Raw genomic sequence first — 5,759 nt, 5'->3', positions numbered from 1 at the left:
TGAGAAAACACAAAAGATAATCCTGCATTGCTTGTACCCTCAAACTCCCATTAAAGATCACAACTGTAAGGTCTTATATTTTTCACAGCTGAAATGTAAAACAAGCAAATCCATTCTGACTGCATTCCACGGGATTATATTAACAATATGATTGCTTCTTCGCATGGCTAATTTTGATTAAACTAGCTTCATTTAAATACTAAATTGGGTTTTTCACCTTCCTTCATTAAGCTGATACTGCTGAATATAGAGTTCCTATATCCATGTGCTAAAATGGACATTTCAAGTTACTGTTAAGATAAATCCTGAGTGATGCAACATACAAAGGTAATTTAATGGAAAAGTGCTAAAATAAGCTTTGTAAATCAGCTATTATAATAATAATTAGAAATAGTTTCCAAACCATATGTAACCCAGAAAAACAGTATCCTTCTGACCAGCTAAATCTTGATTACTACATCTGCCCACAAAGAAATAAAGGCATAGGGGGTGGGAGGTTCTTTGTCTGTAGGAGCTGAAATTAACTGCTGTATAAAATGTGAACATTTTATATATGCTCTTTATAGATCTGGAGGTTGCCTAAAGCAACCTAGACTGTAGGTTTTCATTAATACCTTAGGAGAAAAAATTCTGTACTTTCTCTTCAGCAATTGTAATGGATCAAGTAACTGGTTATTTCACTGCAAATCACATTATGCTGATTGCCTTTATCTATTTTTAAATGTCTAGTCATGTATAATTCTGGCTGAAAACAACAAGAAATGTATAATTTCTTCAGACTGTAAATTATTTCTGCTGTATTTATCATATTATTTTGACAAATGAAAGTTGTTTTAATTCATTATGAGCTAGATCTTGCAACTAGATGTCTATGTACACCCACACATAGTCCCAATAATTTCAAAAAGGCTTCAAATAGCTGCAGTTATGCTCCTGGGAGGATCTAGCCCTTCAAAACTAAAAAGGCTTAGAAACCTAATAGCTATTTTATTTACTTTAAAAATGTTCAGTAATGCATGTGCTGTGCAAAGTTGAGCTTTCATGACAGACATTCCTAATTATACCATTACAACTTGCCTCTTTGTGACAGCCAGCACAAAGTTGATGGTTCTTCAGTTTGCCACAGGAAACTTGCTTGACTATTTTTTCTTTGCTTTCATTTTTGCAAAAAGGGGAACTTGCTTCTGGTAAGAGTTATGCTTTCACTTGACCTCAGTGCAATACATTGTATCCTAATCCTGAAACTAGTTATTTACCAAATGCTTAGTTCCTCAATTACTTTCATGCCCTGATTTGGTAGTCGTAAATGGTGCTTGTACATGCGAGGGGAGTTTAGTTCCCTTGAATTGAAACAGTGGGTTTTTAATTTTGTGAGTTTTTAATTGTGACCCACCATTTCAATGTAGGGGTTTCTGTCACAGTGACAGAACAGTGATGGCCTGCCACCAGCACTCTCCCCCCTCCCCCCCCACAGTGGGCAGGCTCTGCCAGAAGGGCGGGGGGAGAGGAATCTGCCTTTTTTTCCCTCCCGATGGAGCCTGCCCATCTCTCCTGTGGCCAGGGAGTGAGCTGTCAATGGGCCCTGAGCTGTTAGGGGTGGGAGCAGTCTTTCCCTCCATGGTGGCAGTGCCCCCCCAGGCAGCACCTGCCCACTAGCAGTCTGCCCAGGCAGTCCTGGGGGGTGTCGCTGCCAAGGGAGGAACAACTGCCCCCTGCAGATCAGGGCCTGCTGGCAGCTCATCCCTGGCTGCAGGAGAAGCACACAGGTTCCTCTGCAGTGGGGGTGTGAAATCAGGCCCCTTGCTGCCTTCCCCCCTCAGTGGAGCCTGCCTGCACAAGCTGCTGCCAGGTTACACAGTCCCTGAGCTGTGGGGGGACCCAAAGCTTCCCTCCGTGGCAGCGGTGCTCCCCAGGGCTGCCCAGGCAGGGTGCTGGACAGGTGGGCGCTGCCCCAGGTTGCAGGCAGCACCTGGCCCACTCCAACAGTGCATGGGGTGCTGGAAGCCTGAGCAGGCCTGGGGAAGGTCAGGCTTGGCAGGATTCCAGTGCCCCATGCACTGACCCCGCCACCTTGTCTGGCTGCCTGGAACCGGACAGGCTTGTCCCTGGGGCAGTGTGGAAAGGAGGCAGGAGTGTGGTTGGGTGTGCTGGCAGCCAGAGAAGGTGGCAGGGACGGTACCCTGGAAGCCCACCAAGCCCAAGCTTCTGTGAGCCCACCTAGGCTTCCAGTCCCCCATGCACCATCCCCACCATCTTCTCCAGCTGCCAGACATGATGTACACATGCATGATTTTTTTTTTTAATTCATAATGGGACAATTTGTCCCAATCAAACTAAAATACATCAGAGGCGGTCTCAGTTGCCAGGCTCAAATAATTTTTTATACAGAAAAAATTGTACACCTGTACGCGGTGACATCATTACGTTAGACAAATGAAGATATCTCGTTACATTTTGTCACGTGTGAATGGCCCCACCATCACACGTACAAATTATTAATATGTGGAGAATTATAGTTCTTCCACATACTTTGCCTGAAGGAACAGTTCCACGAGCAGGACAGAGGCACCTCACACACTTTGTGCCACATCTGATAAAACAAACGACATAAAATCTCTGATTGGACACCTCACAGTGGATGAAACCACACACTGGACTACTATGTCGAGTGTTAAGTTAACAGTGATATTCTCAACAAAAGCCAGGACTACCATGGCCTCTTCATCAGAATTAAGCCATATAGTTCCCTAAGATCCAACCACAAAATAGGAATCCACTGGACAAAGGAGCTACCGTCATCCTCAACCATGAAGACTACATCAACAGACAACTCTTGGACACCAACTACAAAAAAGAATTTGTGGAAGACCCCACAGCAGTTTCAGGAAAAAAATACTTCCACTAATCCCATACCCTCCAGCCTCATAAACATTGTATGTGCTCCCAAAGATTCACAAAGAGGACACCCCCAGCAGAATAATCATATTCAACTACAGTACCCTCAATGAAGAACTATCAGGATTCATAGAAACCATCCTGAAACCACTTGTCACTGAAAGAGCAAGTTTTCTACAAGACACAACAGACTTCTCAACAAGATCCAGCACATAAAGCACTTCCCTGAGAAGGCCATACCTGCAACCATGGATGTCATGAACATCGCTACGGTGCCTGCTCCTTTAAAGGCTGAAACTGCTAGGGAGAGAGCCCTAGCTGTCAGTCAGGAACCCTTCAGCTGCAAGTTACCACAGCGGCAGGAAAAAGGGAATTAGCCCGCACCTGCCAGCAGTCAGCTGACCAGAGGAAGCAGGGCCTAGGACATATATAAACCCCAGGGCTGGGGCCAGAGTGGTAGTTCCCTGTCAGCAGCTAGGTGGGAAGAAGCTCTCTTAGAGGAAGCAGAGTGAAGAGGCTTGATGGCCCACCTCCTGCTTCTGGTAAGATTAGAGGACTTTAGGAGCTCACCAGACCCTGGTCTCCAAGGCATGTTGTGCTGTGATTCATTTAAAGGGACAGAGCACAGCTAGAACTGCTTGCATTATGTGATAGCCCAGGGGCTTGTATTTTGACTTCTGTTTGGAAACCAGTGGATTGGGCTGAGGCTATATGGGAAGGAGGAGGCCTCACTGGGGACCCATGACAGTGTGAGGACCCAGCACCAGTGTGGGCACAGTCTCCAGGGTGCACAGACCCCCAGAACCGAGGAGATGCAGAGAGAGACAGGGCTGTGGAGAGCCCAGTGACTATCAGACGCCAAGTGAAATTAAGGCCTCGATGGGACACTGTGTGAATACCATCTGTGAGGCTTGGGACATGGTAAAGGGGCGGTTGGAGCCACGCATCTAGCCCATAAGGCTGAAGGTGTCCCAAGATATCCATTTTGGAGTGGGACCCAAAAGGGGGTCTGCGGGGTCCATAAGGACTGTGTCCAAACAAACTTGAGGGCAGCCTCTCTATTTATTACAGTTACACCAAGACATGGCAGGCAAGAAAGAGCATGCCCATTGGGCTGAACTGGCATGGTCATGGGGCCCTAGGGGTCCCATGGCCATCCCTGGGGACCCCGTCCTGTGACAATCCCATACCATGAACTGCCTGAAATACCTACAGGAAGACAAACTACACTCAGATTTGCAACTGCACATCCTGCACAAGTTATCCATTTCATCCTTATCCACAACAACTTAACTTTCAACATCTGGCACTACCTGTGAAGCATAGACACTGCTATGGGCATAAAGATGGTTCCTCTGTATACCATCCTCTTTATGAGTCACTTGGAAGAGTTTTTTAGAAAATTATGCTGCCAAACCTGTACTACATAGATGGCACTTCTGTTATCTGGACTGAACATATGGAGTCATTTACTGACTTCCACTGTAAGTTTTTAACTACCACCCTTCAATCAAATTATTTCTAAAATATTCCTACAGTAATATCAATGTTTTAGATAGAGAAGTCAGGCTGGAAGGGATGTCCACAAGTCATCTAGTCCAGCCCCCTGCCTGAGGCAGGATCATCCCTATCCGAACCACCCTATATAAACCATAATCTAAGCGCCGGGTAAGACTACCATCAACCTGACACAATGCACACCTAACACCCTGACATAAGCAATGTGGGGCAGGGGGGTCATGGAGGGGCATGTGCCCCCCTGAGATTAGCCACCACTGACGCAGGTGCCGGTGTCTGTGGGCAGTCGCTACTCACCACCCCGTTTTGTTGCCAACACCGCCATGGCCACCTGCAGGCAGTTCCTGCTTGGCCCACCCTTGCTGCCGACGTCACTGCAGCCGCCTTCGGGCACCCTCCACTCACCACAACCACGCCCCCACTGCCAGCACCACTGCCTGTGGGCTGTCGCCATGCCCCCCCAGTCTCAGGAGGCATGAGTCATTCATGCACCCTAACCTGCCCTGAATAAAGCAGGGAAACTATGGCAGCCAATGTCCTGATTCTGTGAAATGTTGTCAATATGGTGGCAGCCATCTTGTGAGCTAAGCCAACTGAAGTAATGAGACTCAAGATAATACACCTCAGAGGTGTATCATTTTGCACTGCATTTAGGTCCACTCTTCTCCACATACATGTGTCTGCTCTGAAAGTTAAGTTGACTAAAAAAAGGTCAGCTTAACTGTCAGAAAGCTAGTACCTGTGTATGTGCACCCGCTGCCTCAGGCCTGAGGAGGGGCACAGGGGTACCCAAGAGCTTGCCGTACAGTTGGTCTCATAAACTATGTCACCCAATGGCTTTCCTGCATACGTACTGGCCTCTGGCTGCTTTCCCTCTCTGTCCAGGAGGAGAGAGCACTGACCACCTGCACACACTCCCTCAGCCCGACAAAGGGTGTTTGTGGCCAAAAGCTTGTTAAGCACTTTTTTCCAATGATTTGAGTTGCTCTAGCAAAAAATATCGGATGTACCCAAATGCCAATGTGAGGCATGAAAACCTGGAAGCGTCCCCACGAGGAATCGCCCTTGGTGCTGGAACGCCGAAACCAAGGGGCCAGGAGAGGACGGAGGGCAGCTGGGCTGGGGGAGCACAACCTCTCGCCTGAAAGACTCAAGGGGGGCTTCAGAGGGGACAGAAATACCGAGGAGGCTCTCTGGGGACTCCCGCCCCGGATAACACCGTCTCTGCCAGTAGGAGTCTCGTGGCTGTCTTCAGGCCGGGGAGACAGCCGGGAAACACCCATGGGCTTGGGGCACCTCAGCCAGCCGCCCTCGCCCCAGCGCCCCGGGCCCTGAACCGGTTCAGC

The sequence above is a fragment of the Crocodylus porosus genome, unplaced genomic scaffold (genome assembly GCF_001723895.1).
Source record: "Crocodylus porosus isolate Cpor-Errol unplaced genomic scaffold, CroPor_comp1, whole genome shotgun sequence".
NCBI lineage: Eukaryota > Metazoa > Chordata > Crocodylia > Crocodylidae > Crocodylus > Crocodylus porosus.
This window is presented reverse-complemented; position numbering follows the sequence as displayed.